General features: G+C 40.8%; 1 long non-coding RNA gene across 1 annotated transcript; it reads right to left on the bottom strand.

The window, feature by feature from the left end:
- Positions 1–360: 360 nt before the first annotated feature.
- Positions 361–3,962, bottom strand: LOC131227822 (uncharacterized). The gene is made up of 3 exons (XR_009162518.1): positions 3,457–3,962; positions 2,715–2,788; positions 361–681 (listed from the first exon to the last, which is right to left on the bottom strand). It is a non-coding gene; the product is annotated as an uncharacterized LOC131227822 (long non-coding RNA).
- Between the last annotated feature and the right edge of the window lie 14,505 nt (positions 3,963–18,467).

Genomic DNA, 18,467 nt, shown 5'->3' with positions numbered 1-18,467 from the left:
TTAAGGCTCTTATTGCTCCTTGTGGCGATGCGAAGTGCTAAGTGCACCTAATAAAGCGCCCAAGCAGCCGTATAGCCCACACCATGCGCGGACGGTTTCGCACCGTCCTCGAGGAGATTTGAACCCTGGTTGCATAAGCAAAAACTCCTTCTCTTACCAACTGGCTATACACACTATTTATGGAAAATTTAAATAATTAATATATTTATTTACTTTCTAAAAATAACTTTTATTTTTATTCTAAAAAACACAACAAGGTATGGAAGGAAGAGGAGAGAGAGAGAGAGAGAGAGAGAGAGAGAGAGAGAGAGAGAGATTGTATATCCACACTTAATATACATACAACACTAGGGCCGAAAGTACTCTTACTACGCCATGTATTACTGGGCCTTTTTATTCTGCTCAATCTCAAGAGTTACAAAATTCCATATCTAAGAAATTTCAATCTACTAAGTAAAAATCTCATCTGTCTAACTAGCAAGCCCAATCTACAATGAGAAATCTAACTAAAAGTCACGTCTATCTAGCTGTTGACAATTTCTACAAATTCCAACAGATCCTCATGAGTCACGCCTGTCTAGTTGATGACAACCTTTACAAATTCCGACAGATCCATCACCGTGACATCATCTCCATCTTGCAGGGCAACCAGCACGGACGTTGCGATACTGGAAACAATGCCTGCATATAAAGGCACTCAAATAAGATACGAAACCCAATTCAATATGGTACATGTGTAGAGAGATGGTGAGCAGAAAGCGAAGGATACTATGTGCTTGACCAAGAAGTAACCCAAAATGAGCATTTTTAACATATTGGTTGATAATTCATAAGAGTGGAGACACTAAGACGGATGTTACTGAGAGAATTTTGACTGGGTGGACAAAGTTGAGATGTGCATCTAGAGTTGTATGTGATCGCCATGTACCAATCAAACTTAAGGGCAATCAAACTTAAGGGCAATGTTTTAAGTATTGACAACATCGGCCAGTATATCCCATGATATATCTTGTATCTTACTTGTGCGATACAAAACGCACAAGTAGTGAGATATATCTCACATGTTCGATCTGGCGAGCATTTTCGACTTTCGATCATTTTTTTTTTCCTTTCTGTAAATCATATTAAATTAGTGTCAAATTATTACAAATCCATTATTTTCATGTTTTACATGAAAAATCATGGATTGAAAGCTTCGATTTCGAGTTTTGGAGGAGATGGGCCGAATTATAGAAAATTAAAAAAAAATCAAAATTTCCCAATTTCTCACAAATTAGTTGCAATCTGTATCTAAACATAAAATCAAACATGCATGCAACTTAATCTAGTGATTATTCTTTTACTTTTGAATATATTACTTATGTTTCTACACATTTTAAATTATATGAATAGACTTTGAATATAATAGCATCAATTCAGTTAGACATCACATGGATTAGGATCTCATACGAAGAAAACCTATTATGTGCACTTAAAAAAAAAAAAAAAAAAATTTGATTTATAAGTATGCATTGATGTCTTTTTTAACAATCATTGAAGTTTTATTGAAAAAATTGACTAACTTCCCAATGTTTTCCCATGTTTCCAACAACAACGATACATTACGCGATACAACCGATATATCCCATGCGATAGCCTATACATATCCGTATCTCAAGGGTGCGATATGTAACGTGATACCAATATTTTGAACACTAGTGCTCGCCACTCAAGGTGGCATACACCTATTTTTGGAGGACTCATCTCTCTTTGAGAGGTCCCGAATAATTTAAAAAAATAATAATCAGAATTTTAATTTTTTTTTAAAAAGGAACTGTTTTCAGCTGTGGGGTCCCATTTTCTGGCCAAAGAAATGGTTGGAAAAGAATTTCCAATTTCTTTTCCAAACAATCACACCAGAATCCATGGTTGTGGATTTGGCTGAAACTGGCCGTGACATGCATCGGTAATATCATCCATTATAGTTTCATGACCTGTACGAAATATTTCGGCCCAAATAAAACGGAATTAGCTACTAGAGTATGTGCCTGTCAATAGTGATGAACGCGCTGTGACGAGTACATGCACCTCATGTGAGGCATGCATTATGTTTTGGATATGTACATGCATGTGTATTGTTACGCCTGTACTTGGATGCATGCATCCATGTAGGAATTTGAATGTGTGCTCGATCATGTATACGAAGGCCTAGATGCATTCGATACTTGGATGAGTGAGAGAAAATGCGTGCATGTTTGCATTTAGATATCTACTTCAGGCAATGAAACATGCATATTTTGGCCGTGTACTTGCATGTGTGTATAGGGCTGCAACTTGGTTTGGGCCAACGTGAACCTGAGTGACCCAACCTGAATTCAAGTCGGATTGTCAAGTTCCTCAGGTTGGGTTCAGGATGAAAAATTCCAATCCAATTTGAATTTAGGTTGAGCAAATTCGGGACAGATTGGGAATTGATTAGATGTATTTGTGTCAGGTATGACTTGGGGTTGGGCACCTTGGGTTGGAAATCAGGTCGGGTTGGGCTTGGGTTGACCCTCGACCCAACCCAACCGGCTCAAGTTGCAGTAACATGTGTAGTTGGATACATGCATGCATGTAGGCATTTGAACGTGAATTCGATACATTTGAATGCGAATTCGATGACATATACATTTAACAAAATTTGCAGTAAGGTAGAAATGAACCAAGTTGGGAGTGCAAAACTTGCAACCTACCATTTTCAACTACGCCCGGGATCATATTGATGCTTTTCTCGAGCTCAGCGGGGTTCTGAATGCCATTCGGGAAGCTACCAGTTCATATCTTTATTTCTCACCTTTCAGGAAATCATGCATAGAATCATCAATTGGGAATTTTAAAACCCAAAATGTATAGTTTCGCCTTTGATTATAATGCCACATGGGTTTTCCAAATATCAGAAACAATATAATGAATCATGACGCAAGATTTCACCATCATCGTCGTTGTCATCTAAGCCCTATCCTAACTAATTGGGGTCGGCTCGTGTGGCGATCTCCCAGAAAAGGCTTTCTATTGTTAGGCGTGTATAGCCCAGCCATCTACACGCTGGCACGTGTGGCGAAAACCCAATACCTTCCACCTGTTGGGCTAAACTGTCTAAATGCCCCGGTCCAAAAAGTAGACTGCCTTGCTCATCTGGTGGGCCCGCAGCTATAAACAACTTAGTCCCATGAATATGATTTCCACCGGCACCAATACCTTCCACCAGTGCCAATTTGCCAGCCTGATCTTTTGGCTACTAAATCTACATGCACGAGTCCTACCTGATGGACCACTGGATCTCATGCATGTACGACAGTGGCACATGTGCTGGCATGTAGATGGGAAGGCTAGAAGAAACCAAGCGATCAAACAAATTTCTATTTCAATAAAAGAACTTAAGAATCAGCCACAAGGAACGTAAAAATAAAAATCCACAATGCCTAAAAAATGAACCTTGAAACATGAAGGTTGGCGATTGCCAATTAACGTTCGAAATTCACTAATCAACTCATAATTTGGCTGAGCTGACTCTCTTCAGCCAAGCTCGAAGGGTCCAAGCTTTAGCAAGCTGGAGTCGATGATGATCCATCAAAGCAATTTGTTTCATTAACTTATCTCTACAATTAAAGAGGATGAGGAAATCAACAAGGATTTTCCATAGAATTAGAGCATGGTGGATGAAGTGCCTCTAGGATGTTATGTGATTGTCGCATGCCCATGAAACTTACGTGAAAATATCATGAGACAAAACTTACTGTGCTATAGAGGCTAAGTTCCATATTCGTTCCCAACTTAGTTTGTACATGTGGGGCCGATGGCTGGTCCATCCAAGCCATTTATCTGGTGGCCCTCGTCATGGATGTACCATTCCCAGAATATCCTCTCAATTGCTCAACTCCAATCCTTCCCATTGTTGGCATGCAAATACATGATTAAAAGGAAATGCACGAACAAACCACATTCAATGGAGGAAAGATGATGGCTACGATCTTCGGAGATTTTGGGGAAGGGTCCATCCATGATGAGGGCCTTCAAATCAATGGCTTGGATAGACCAACTATGGGCCCCACATCTACAAACTAAGTTCTGAATAGGGAAGTTCTTATTCATAACAAATAGGGAACTCGGCCTATAGTGTTACATGGGGCAAATTGTTTGGTGATTAGAAGGCAGCATAGGCAGAAATGAGAATCTTAAAATGAATGTGTGGGAAGACAAGGATATAAATAAGAATGACGTCATCCAAAGCAGTAGTAGTAGTTCCACTACAACAAAAGCCGGCTTAGCCGACAATGTGCGTCTCTAGTTTACCGGCGCTAATTCAAATTAGGCGTCGGTCAGTGATCGGGTATAAATACCGTACGTACCAAAAACCTAACCCTTTTTTCTCCCCTCCCGACGCTCTCTCTCTCTCTCTCTCTCGATCTCTCGATCTCTCCCTGCCTCTCCCTCTCTGCGCGCTTACTCTTCCTCTCGCTCTCCCTTTCCCTCTCCCTCCCTCTCTCGATCTCTCTCTGCCTCTCCTTCTTCCTCTCCGCTCGCTCTCCCTCTCCATCTCCCTCTCTCTCTCTCTCGATCTCTCTCTCCGCCTCTCCCTCTCTCTCCCTCTCCCTGCTCTCCTTCTGCTCTCTCTCTCTCTCTCTATCTATCTATCTATCTATCTCCTCGGCCCTCTACTGCAGTTCGGCCTTTTGATGCTCGTAAATCTCGGATTCTCAGGTATGATGTAAGGTTTTTCCCTTCTCGTTGTTGCTTTTTGCAATTTATAATACCTGATTAGGGATATGCATTGTCGAATCCCTAATTAGGGATTTGTATAAGAAATCCCTAATTGGGGATTTGCATTGTCGAATACCTAGTTGGGGATTTGCATTGTCGAATCCTTTTTTAGGGATTTGTATTGTCAAATTCCTCATTAGGGATTTGTCTTGTCCAATCCCTAACTAGTTGGGGATTTGAGGACTTTTAAAATTGGGGATTTTTTGATTTTAAAAATTAGAGTTTTTAGGAATCGGGGATGTGAGGATTTTAGGATTAAAGAAAATAAGTTTTTAATCTTGGGTTTGAAGGTTAAGCATTGGCTAATATAAATGGTTAGCCCCATTGTAGATATGGCATACTTCATTTGTTCCATTGTTTATTGGAGATTGGCAGAACATCTGAACTGTGTATTGAATTCGATTACAGATCAAATGCTCTGTTGGTGCACCGAATGCAAGATGCCCATCATCTTAAAAGATCAGAACATTTCTTGAATATTTTCTCTTATTATTATATTAGGTTTTTTATTACTTTCAATCTTCGTATGAAACAATTGGATTGATTAATAACATGTTTTGTCGTGATTTCCATCTACAATTGAAAATTATATATATATAATTTCTTAAAATCATGATTTTTCAACATGCAATTTTTCAGTAAAGCTCATGTACACGCTACGTAGAAGGTTCGGGAAACGAATCAGCTACTCCCCTGCCACTAGCCCAATGCCATTCTAGCACGGCCAGTCCAGCACGTACATGAGCTTTCTGTAGCAAAACTCGATTCCTTGAAATATGATGATTCTCTTATGTATGCATATATTAGAATGATATGTAGTTAAATTTCAATCTCATTTGTAGTTTGCATTTATAAGTTGCAAGTTTTATTTCTTGATAATGCATTTTGAAATGGGGCTGTTAATGGGCCAGGCAAGAGCTAAGCAAACAATAAAACTGAATATCCCAACCCATAAGTCTGCCCCAAATAGTTCAAATTTGGCTCGAAGCCAACCCCAGGTGCTGCCGTTGACAACCCCATTTGAAAAATATTATAGAAGTTGAGAGTCGACTAATTTCACTCGGGGCCTGTTTGGAATAGTAAATTATAGTAAATTTACCATTAAATAAACAATGATTACTTAAAATAGGCATTTTCCAAGATGTCATCTCAATTCCATTTTGGAGCAGTCAAAATCCCTTTGAATTAGTCAAAAACTGGTGGTCTTTGTTTGACGTAAATGCAGGCGGCATAATCTCCTCTAAGAGACCATTCGACCAAACATGCGAAGGGTCTACACGGTTGCAAACATGTAAAGGATAAATAAGGTTGAAATTCCCTCTTCTACAATCTGTATCCAAACATCGTAGCTTTACGTAACTGCATGGTCAAACTCGGCGGATGTCAGGGTTGAAGTAAAATATATTGAAATAATTGCTAATGTACCATATAATTTCTATATAAATTACCAATCCAAACAGGCCCTCAAAGTATCTGGAGCACGAATAAATTCTAGTAAACAAGAATACAAGTTGTTAATAAGTCGATCTTGTCAGTAGTCATACACTTGCCTAAAAGATTAAGTCAAGCATGGGTAGGTACAAACTAATACAGATTATTAGTTCATACAACTGTTACATGCTCTTCCCTCCATAAACACTTTTCGATCTAAAAGATTCCATTTCTCCCCGTACCCTTCCCACTCCAAGATTATTCAATTTCTTCCCGTACCCTACCAACTCCAAGATTTCAAAAATCGTCCGATTTCTCCTTCTCAGTAACTCTATTTTCTCTCCACGCTCATCTTCCCTTCCATCGGCTTTAATTTGATCTAATGAGACGATGTAAATCCGACATCAGGGAAGATGAGCGTGAAGAGAAAACGGAGTTACCGATTTCTCCTTCTCGATAACTCCATTTTCTCTCCATGCTCATCTTCCCTTTCATCGGCTTCTACGTCCTATTTCTCCTTCTCAGTAACTCCATTTTCTATCCACACGATTTGAATAGTAGATAGAATCGATCAGATCGAATGGAGTTCTATAGGTGTAAACTGTCACGCCCCAAACCCAGAAATCGGATTCACAGGAATTTCGATCGCCGAATCCGGTGCCGACAGCCTTCATAGTACCCTATTCTCGGCTTTTAGCGTCCATACGCCAGATCCCGATTCTGGGATCCTATAAGGAGGATTTTTTTTTCCAATGTATATTTAACTCTTAATAGGCATAACCACAAGTATACCCAAATCACAAAGACAACATCATCATCACATATCCATTAATATGAATATTTGAATACAATGCTGAAAGGGAAATACATAAATCGAAAATCAAGCTCCAGAAGACCGCTGCACGCTTCAAACTTAACACTGCTGCAACTTAATATCACCTGTACGCATCTATCGTGCATAAGCTTATAGAAAGCTTAGAGGGTGGTGTAAGTGTGTACACAAGGTAAGTGTCAAGTATTCAATACAATTCCAGAATAGTACAATACCGAAAATACTGCTAATCCATAAATTGTACAATATCAAAATAAGCAAAAATACTGACAAGATCATGAATTATCAGAGCAAGCAGAAATACTGACAACATCATAAATCATACGATAACAAATTAAGCGGAAATACTGAAAAGTCCATGAGTCATACAATATCAGATTATACAATACAGATCAGCTATGCAAATGAGAAGTCATAAAGAGCCAAATATCAGATGACGAGAATGCAATGTAATGTACAATTCTTTATATGTTCACAAATATGTCACCCGTATCTAGACCATATAAATTCAGAAACACAGTAACCCAAAATGTCATATGCCGCGGATGTAATGCAGTATGCGGTGCGAATGGAATGACCACGCTAGAGTGTGAAGTCGGGATGATAGTACGTAGTATCGCAGGCTATGGGGTTCATTACAAGGGACTTCTATCCAAACCAGTCCCATACCTAAATTTGGATAGTCAGACTCGATGTGGTAAACTCCTGATCTTAGGTTAATCGCGCGCCCCAACCAAAATCCTGGTCATGCAAAGGTACACGTAACAAATAGTTGCGCACCACCAGCCCGAATGGATAGCGAATGAATGAATGAGTATGTAACTCATGCTCAATAAGTCCACATATCAGTACGGTTCTTCTCTAGGATTATCACCGAGGTTTAGTACACTCCAAATGTCACTGCCACTCTCCCAGCCACACAGTCCAAGTGAGCGTAAGAAACCTCACTATCCGCCTGGCAAATAGTCTGTCAATACCTTTCCGGCAAGTCGATAGCGGACCCAATCACGAGCTGGTCAAACTCAGCCTAGTATTACCCCCTATGCTCGGGCGGGTAAGGCCACACCCCCTCCCAACTGACCACGACACAGTGGGAGACGCGGCCTCCTGGTATTCGGCACTTGGGCGCTCATGTATCCACTCGGTCTCGACATTGGGGCGTCTTCTGGCCTGGAGGTTTAGAAATTTTCACGTAGGGACATCTATGGGGCCCGTATGCTAGAACCAAACATTTTCGGTGTCCCATCTAACCATTCACGACGTGCCTGTGGAGGCTACGACCCTGATATTGCTAGGGCGCACAGTAATCATAACACATAATGCAATATGCATGAGTCATACAATCCAGTCATGCATCAATCATGCGCATACCGTATGCTCATGTGAGACAACCTCCTCCTATCAGGGAGTCTCATAACAACATGCTCAATGACATATGCAATGATTAACCACATCTCATAACAAACATACAGATGATGCGTATGGGCATGTATCATGATGCAATGCTGTCACATACTCATAATTGGTATCAATAATCGACATCAACAATGTGGACATTTAACCAACATTGTCCCAAGGAATGGCCCACATAGAGCCTAACATATAGTGAACTCATGGCTTCGCACAAGGACCTAATATATAACACCATGGGCCTTACTCAAGAGCTCAATACTCATCACGATGAGCCTCTCACATGGGTTTAAGATACATCACAATGGGCTCCATCGCCTGGCCCTCAAATGCACCACAATGGGCCTCATCACATAGGCCTAATATACATCACATTAGGCCTCAAGCACATGCCGAATGTACATCACAATGGGCCTCAAATATGGGTCGCATATACATCACATTGGCCTCGACAATCAGAATCGGCAATTGGCCACAACAATCAGAATCGATCAATAATCGGCCTCGATGATCGAAATTGATAATTGGCCACAACAATCGGGATCGATCGATAATCGAAATCGGCAATCGGCCATGACAATCAGGATCGATCGATAATCAGAGTCGGCAAATCAGTCACGACAATTGGATCGATCGATAATCAGAATCGGCAAATTGATCATGACAATCAGATCGATCGATAATCAGAGTTGGCAAATCGGTCACGACAATCGGATCTATCGATAATCAGAATCGGCAAACCGGTCACGATAATCGGGATCGATCGATAATCAGAGTTGGTAAATCGGTCACGACAATCGAGATCGATCGATAATCAAAGTCAGCAAATTAGTCACGACAATCGGATCGATCAATAATTAGAGTCAACAAATCGGTCACGTCAATCGGAATCGGCAATCGACTACGACAATCGGGGTCGATCGATAATCAGAGTCGACAAATTAGTCACGACAATCGGGATCGATCGATAATCAGAGTCAGAAGTCACGATAATCAGGATCGGTCGATAATCAGAATCGGTAAATCAGTCACGACAATCGGATCGATCAATAATCAGAATCGACAAATCGGTCACGGCAATCGGAATCGGCAATCGGTCACGATAATCGGCCGAGCAAGGCCTAAGAAAAGGTCACAATGTGGACATTTAACCATCATTGCCTATCAACGTGGACATTCAACCAACATTGCTCCCAAGGAGTGGCCCACATAGGGCTGAACATACAATGGACCCATGATCTCATACAAGGGTCTAATATACATCACCATGGGTCACGACCCATGGTCCTCAAATACATCATAATAGACTATGACCCATGGGCCGCAATATACATCAAGTGGACCGCATTAATGAGTCTCATATACACGTCAGGTGGGCCCTGCACATGGGCATCAAACACACAGCATGCGGGCCCCACACATAGGTCTCATATACATCACATGGGCTACGCACCTAGGCCTCAAATACATCAAGTGGGCCATACATCATGGGCCTCACTAAAAGGTCACGAATACATCACATTGGGCCGCATGATATGGGCCGCACTAATGGACCTCATACACATCAGGTGGGCTGCAACAATGGGCCGCATCAATGGGCCTAATACCATGGGCTTCAAAAACACAACAAGTGGGCCTCATGGGTGGATCATAAATACATCAAGGTGGGCCTTATGGATGGGCTACAAATACATTAAGGTGGGCCTCACAGATGGGCCACAAGTCCGTCAAGGTGGGCCTCATGGATGGGCCATAAACACATCAAAGGTGGGCCTCACGGATGGGTCGTAAACACATCAAAGGTGGGCCTCATGGATGAGCCACACCAATGGCCCTCAAGTGGGCTTGGGCCACACCAAAATCATTTCAATAGCTGCATGTGTAACATGTGTATCACTGTACCCTATCATCCCATAGGGCACATGGCCCACATAAAGGTGATCAGCACTGTCCAAACACTTCCCATGTAAAACAGCATTATCCATCAGCATGGGTAAAACACATATGTCAAGTGCGGGTCCACTGATCAGGGCAGAAGGCATAGGATGAAACACGTACATCACGTGGGCTCCACAGCCCTTGCTGACGTACAACAACAGCTAATCAGCTGCGTGGGGTCCACATAGATGAATGACTGGGATATGATCAGACCCACAAAGCTTGCTGACATCAGCAACTACAAAGCTTGTGAGGTACACTAGCCAGTCCGCTTCCATCCACGTCGTTGGATTGGACGGCATGGATAGTCACATATCAAGGTTGGCTCCATGTACACCGTTTAGAAATGGACGGTGTAGATATCAAATACATACATCCCTGTGGGCCCCACATGTGTGCCATGGTGGGGTCCACGTCCTCCAACGAATAGATGATTTAGATCATGGAAGGGCCCACCGGATATTTGAATCTGCTTTATTATTATTATTATTATTTTCAAGCATTAAGAAGAGCTCGCCATTAGGTGGACGGTTTGGGTGTAACAAATACATCATATGGTGGGTCCCATATATGGACAGCGTGGATACAAATATACATCACGGCGGACTCCACCTTTCCAGCTTGCTGGAAGGCATGGATACAAACATATATCAGTGGGTCTCACGTGGGGCCCATCACAATGTCTGTTTTCCATCCAATCGATGGTAGGGTCACACGGACCTGGATGAAAAAGAAAAACAAATTTCATGATGAACCAAAACATCTGGTACCCAAGAGAAGGTTTCAATGGCAGACGTCCAATCCACTGTTTCCTGTGACATGGGCCACTTGAGTCACGTACATGGCTGATTTTTTGGGGTGGCCCACAATCAGAATGAGTCCATCAAAATGCACGGTGTTGATGCTCTCACATATCATGGTAGGGCCCACAGCTAGGACCCGTGGTCCCTTCCCGCCCAGTGTCCAGGACACTGTTGCGTCATTTGTGTCTTTTTTTTCCTTAAAAATAGATTTTTGAGGTTTTTCCTAGTTGGGGCCCACATCAAGAGAATCCACTCCATCCACTTCCTCCTATGGCTCAAAACAAGCCAGACAAGCCCAATATTGATATGTTTCGGTGTGTAGAAAGGTCAGAGTAAATTTTTAACAGTGAAACTCACTATTTTCTATGCTATGGCCCGCCAGGGGATCAGATTGGCTTCATTTTTCAGCTTAATGCCTAAAAATGATCTAGGGAATGGGATGGACGACATGGATTTGATCAATACATCTAGGTGGTGCCTGCATGAGTGGCCCACCCAAAAAGGGCTAAAGTAATGACAGTTTTTTTTGTTGTTTTTTTTTTCTATTGCAGTGGGTACCTGTTCACGCTTCAAGCCACGTCCAGCGTCCCTGGACGCTGGACTATACATTTCATCAAGATGGGTCCCACGTGTGGGGACCATGGCTGGTGGGTCCCACGTGGACGTGGCCCACTTGACTTGGATCAATTTGATATTTGTGTTTTCCCATCACCAAAGGGTATGGTGCACATGACTTGGACGGTTTGGTTAAGACATACATCAAGGTGGGGTCCATCCGAGTGGGCCACACATCACACAAAAATGAAAGAGAGGGAGAGAGAGAAGCACCCACCTTTGATCTTCTCTTCCTTCTTCCGCCTATAGTCTCCAGAGCTACAAGGAAATGATTTCAATGGTTGAGATTAGTTTCGGAGGATGGAGATGAGAAATAGAAAGGTGGGCCACACTAGCTCCTCTCATGGAGCCATGGACGTTGGGTGCTCTCATGGGGTGTTGTTTGAAAAATGGAGAGAGAGAATGAGAGGGAGAGGGGTGATGGGAGATGAGTGATGGGAGAGAGGGATAGGTGGGTGTACTTGAGTAAGGGATAGAGTTGACTTTTAAGGGTTGCTTTTGCACTTGGGGATGGGATAGATTAATGGGTGTACTTTAATAAGTGAAGTGATTGATGTGATAGATTTTTTAGGGATTGCAACGCGCGGCGTTTTTCCTTAAACTGAACGCGGGCCCACATCTCCTGGCCCAGGTATCGCCTTGGCGCGCGAGACGTGACATCGGAATCACGGCGACGGCGTGGTCGTGAGGTACAAGTTTCGACTCGAGCCAACTCAGATATATTAGATACGACTCAGTGTTGCGCGCAAACGCCGATAACAGATCGCAGGTCACCGGAATTCGACCGGTAGGACTGCGGAAGCCTATAAAACGGTATGGGCTAGGATACGGGCCTTACATAAATGATGTCGGATTTACATCGTCTCATCAGATCAGTTCATTGCTAGAGTATTTTCTCAAACATTTTCATTTATTTTCAAATTTTACATATCTTGAGTCTTTATTATTAGATTGAGTTTTTATTACTTTTGAATCTTTATATAAAACTATTAAATTGATTAACATGCAAGATGACCATCGTCTCCGCAGATCAAAGCATTTCTTGAATATTTTCTCTTATTATTGTATTAAGTTTTTGATTACTTTCAATCTTCATATGAAACAATTAGATTATATAATAACATGTTCTGTCGAAACGGATTGGCTACTCCCCTGCCACTAGCCTAGTGCCATTCTAGCACGACCAGTCCAGCACGTTCATGAGCTTTCTGTAGCAAAACTCGACCCCTTGAAATCTGATGATTCTCTTATGTATACATATATGAGAATGTCATGTAGTCAAATTTCAATCTCATTTGTGGTTTGCATTTGTAAGTTGTAAGTTTTATTTCTTGATAATGCATTTCGAAATGGGGCTATCAACGAGCCAGGCCAGGGCCAAGCAAAAAAACAAAACTGAATATCCCAGCCCATAAGCCTGCCCCAAATAGTTCAAATTTGGGTCGAAGCCAACCCTATGTGCTGCTCATTGACAACCCCATTTGGAAAATATTGCAGAAGTTCAGAGTCTACTAATTTCACTCGGTGCCTGTTTGGAATAGTAAATTAGGGTATATTTACCATTAAATAAGCAATGATTACTTAAAACAGGCATTTTCTAACCTGTCATATCAATACCATTTTCGAGCAGTCAAAATCCATTTGAATTAGTCGAAAACTAGTGGTCTCTGTTTGAGATAAATGCAGGCGGCGTAATCTCCTCTCAGAGACTTTACAACCAAACATGCGAAGGGTCCACACAGTTGCAAACATGTAAATGATAAAAAAAGGTTGCAATTCCCTCTTCTACAATTTGTATCCAAACAACGTAACTCTACATAACTGTATGGTTAAATTCGGTGGACTTCAGGGTTGAAGTAAAGCATATTGAAATAATTGCTAATGTACCATATAATTCTTGTATAAATTACCAATCCAAATAAGCCCATAAAGTATCTGGAGCACGAGTAAATTCCAGTAAACAAGAATGCAAGTTGCTAATAAGTTGATCTTATCAGTAGTCATACACTTGCTTAAAAGACTAAGCCATGCATGGGTAGGTATGAACTAATTCAGATTATTAGTTCATATAAATGTTACATGCTCTTCCCTCCATAAACACTTTTCAAGCTATAAGATTCCATTTCTTTCCGTACCCTTCCAACTCCAAGATTATTTCATTTCTTCCCGTACCCTACCAACTCCAAGATTTCAAGAATCGTTCGATTTCTCCTTCTCAGTAACTCCATTTTCTCTCCACACTCATCATCCATTCCATCGGCCTCGATTTGATTTGATGCGACGATGTAAATCCAGCATCAGGGAAGATGAGTGTGGAGAGAAAATTGAGTTACCTCTAGGTAACTCAATTTTCTCTCCATACTCATCTTTCCTTTCATCGGCTTCTATGTCTGATTTCTCATTCTCAGTAACTCCATTTTCTCTCCACACGATTTGAACAGTAGATTGAATCGATCATATCGAATGGAGTTCTATGGGTGCAAATGATGCCGGATTTACATCGTCTCATCAGATTAGTTCACTGCTGGAGTATTTCCTCGAAAATTTTCATTTATTTTCAAATTTTACATTTCTTGAGTCTTTATTATTAGATTGAGTTTTTATTATTTTTAAATCTTTATATGAAACCATTAAATTGATTAACATGTCCTGTCGTCATTTCCATCAGCTGAGACGACTGGCAGAGTATCTGGACTATGGATTGAATTTGATCACAGATCAAATGCTTTATTGGTGCACCGAATGCAAGATGCCCATCGTCTTAGCATTTCTTGAATATTTCTTCTTATTATTGTATTAGGTTTTTAATTACTTTCAATCTTTGTATGAAACAATTGGATTAATTAATAACATGTTATGTCGTGATTTCCATTTACAACTGTAAATTTTTTATATGTGATTTCTTGAAATCATGAATTTTCAACGTGCAATTTTTCAGTAAAGCTCATGTACACACCACGTAGAAGGTCCGGGAAACGGATCGGCTACTCCACCGCCACTAGCCCAGTGCCATTCTAGCACGGCTAGTCCAGCACGTACATGAGCTTTCTGTAGCAAAACTTGACCCCTTGAAATCTGATAATTCTCTTATGTATGCATATATTAGAATGACATGTAGTCAAATTTCAATCTCATTTGTAGTTTGCATTTGCAAGTTGTAAGTTTTATTTCTTGATAATGCGTTTCGAAATGAGGCTGTCAACGGGCCAGGCCAGGGCCAAGCAAAAAAATAAAACTGAATATCCCAGCCCATAAGTCTGCCCCAAATAGTTCAAATTTGGGTCGAAGCCAACCCCAGGTGCTGCCCATTGACAACCCCATTTAGGAAATATTGCAGAAGTTCAGAGTTCGCTAATTTCACTCGGGGCCTGTTTGGAATAGTAAATTAGGGTATATTTACTATTAAATAAGCAATGATTACTTAAAACAGGCGTTTTCCAAGCTGTCATATAAATTTCATTTTGGAGCAGTCAAAATCCCTTTGAATTAGTCGAAAACTAGTGGTCTCTGTTTGAGGTAAATGCAGGCGGCATAATCTCCTCTAAGAGACCATTCAACCAAATATGCGAAGGGTTCACACGGTTGCAAACATGTAAAGGATAAAAATGGTTGCAATTCCCTCTTCTACAATCTGTATCCAAACAGCGTAGATCTACGTAACTGCATGGTCAAACTCGGCAGACTTCAGGGTTGAAGTAAAGCATATTGAAATAATTGTTAATGTACCATATAATTCCTGTATAAATTACCAATCTAAACAGGCCCTGGAGCACGAATAAATTTCAGTAAACAAGAATGCAAGTTGCTAATAGGTTGATCTTGTCAGTAGTCATACACTTGCCTAAAAGATTAAGCCATGCATGGGTAAGTATGAACTAATTCAGATTATTAGTTCATACAACTGTTACATGCTCTTCCCTCCATAAACACTTTTTGAGTTACAAAATTCCATTTCTTCACATATCCTTCCAACTCCAAGATTATTCAATTTCTTCCCGTACCCTACCAACTCCAAGATTTCAAGACTCATCCGATTTCTCCTTCTCAGTAACTCCATTTTCTCTCCATGCTCATCTTCCCTTCCATCGGCTTCAATTTGATCTGATGAGACGATGTAAATCCGGCATCAGGGAAGATGAGCGTAGAGAGAAAATGGAGTTACCGATTTCCACGCTCATCTTCCCTTTCATCGGCTTCTACGTCTGATTTCTCCTTCTCAGTAACTCCGTTTTCTCTTCACGCGATTTGAACAGTAGATTGAATCGATCAGATTGAATGGAGTTCTATGGGTGCAAATGATGCCGGATTTACATTGTCTCATCAGATCAGTTCACTGTTGGAGTATTTCCTCAAACATTTTCATTTATTTTCAAAATTTACATTTCTTGAGTCTTTATTATTAGATTGAGTTTTTATTACTTTTGAATCTTTATATGAAACTATTAAATTGATTAACATGTCCTGTCGTTATTTCCATCAGCTGAGACGATTGGCAGAACATCTGGACTGTGGATCGAATTCGATCACAGATCAAATGCTCTATTAGTGCACCGAATGCAAGATGCCCATCATCTCAGCAGATCAGAGCATTTCTTGAATATTTCCTCTTATTATTGTATTAGGTTTTTGATTACTTTCAATCTTTGTATGAATTAATTGGATTAATTAATAACATGTTCTGTCGTGATTTTCATTTGCAACTGCAAATTTTTTTATATGTGATTTCTTGAAATCATGATTTTTCAATATGCAATTTTTCAGTAAAGCTCATGTACATGCCACATAGAAGGTCCGGGAAACGGATCAGCTACTCCCCTCCCACTAGCCCGGTGCCATTCTAGCACAGCCAGTCCAGCACGTACATGAGCTTTTTGTAGCAAAACTCGACCCCTTGAAATCTGATGATTCTCTTATATATGTATATATTAGAATGACATGTAGTCAAATTTTAATCTCATTTGTGGTTTGCATTTGCAAGTTGTAAGTTTTATTTCTTGATAATACATTTCGAAATGGGGCTGTCAACAGGCCAGGCCAAGGCCAAGCAAAAAACAAAACTGAATATCCCAGCCTATAAGCCTGCCCCAAATAGTTCAAATTTGGGTTGAAGCCAACCCTAGGTGCTGCCCATTGACAACTTCATTTGGAAAATATTGCAGAAGTTTAGAGTCTACTAATTTCACTCGGGGCCTGCTTGGAATAGTAAATTAGGGTATATTTACTATTAAATAAGTAATGATTACTTAAAACATGCGTTTTTCAACCTGTCATATCAATTTCATTTTGGAGCAGTCAAAATCTCTTTGAATTAGTGGAAAACTAGTGGTCTCTGTTTGAGGTAAATGCAGACGGCGTAAGCTCCTCTCATAGCCCATTCAACCAAATATATGAAGGGTCCACACGGTTGCAAACATGTAAAGGATAAAAAATGTTGCAATTCCCTCTTCTACAATCTGTATCCAAACAGCACAGATCTACGTAACTGCATGGTCAAACTTAGCAGACTTCAGGGTTGAAGTAAAGCATATTGAAATAATTGCTAATGTACCATATAATTCCTGTATAAATTACCAATCCAAACAGGCCCTCAAAGTATCTGGAGCACGAATAAATTCTAGTAAACAAGAATGTAAGTTGCTAATAGGTTGATCTTGTCCGTATTCATACACTTGCCTAAAAGATTAAGCCATGCATGGGTAGGTATGAACTAATTGATTGATTATGAAACTGTGAATAGTGAATTAAAAGCTAAGGACCCATTTGCAGGACGCAAAAAAATGAGTTCAACTCACTAAAATGAGATGAACTCATTTGTCTGAATGGAATCTTTTACGGCTCGACTATTTAAATCTGTTATTCGAGGCTTCTTCTTTTTCTTTTTTCTTTTTCTTATTATTATTTTTTTTTCACATTTTGCAGACCACAGCTTCAATAACGCGTACCGCTAATACTGCGTAAGATTTCTTCTATAAGCATCTTTTGATTCATCCCGTGTTGGTCCAAAAAGAATCGTTAGTTCATTAGCTTGATAGTCTTTCATCTGAACTAAAGGAGTTGAGAGTCTTCTCTTTAAGTTTTCATTTCTTTCTTTCTTTCTTCTTCTTTTTTCTACTGCCCCTTTATGTATAAATGTGGGACTCACAGTGTTGATGGGTCCACAACTAGGTTGGTCAACTCAGCAGGTGACCCACGCAGAGAATTAACCTCTATCAACCTTGCCACAGTTTGTTCCATAAATCGAAGCCGAACGTCCATAAGGTGCACCCCATGCTGTTAGGCCCATGTCCCAAAACCAGCCAGATTCATATCTTAGGTGGGCCCACTATAGGCAACAATGGAGAGGGGATTCCATGTTGGTTTCTGTGTGGGGCCCAGCAGAACTCAGGTGGGATTAGTGGTTTTATAACCCCTGACATGGCACAATGAAACACGAGATGGACGAGATGGACGGCGTTTGTGTGTCGGATAAGAGGCCCACATTGAAACAAGTAAAATCATCACTTTACGCAGGGAATCGCCAAAATCACGTGGCCCACATCTGCGCATTCTCAATGCACCACTGTACGGATTATAGGGGATTCTTGGAACCCAGCGACAGGCAAATCACTTCCAATTTTGGGGCGTCCCATTTCTTGGACACAGCACTGCCGAAGATG

This window comes from Magnolia sinica, chromosome 15 (genome assembly GCF_029962835.1).
Source record: "Magnolia sinica isolate HGM2019 chromosome 15, MsV1, whole genome shotgun sequence".
Lineage (NCBI taxonomy): Eukaryota > Viridiplantae > Streptophyta > Magnoliopsida > Magnoliales > Magnoliaceae > Magnolia > Magnolia sinica.
This window is presented reverse-complemented; position numbering and strand designations above follow the sequence as displayed.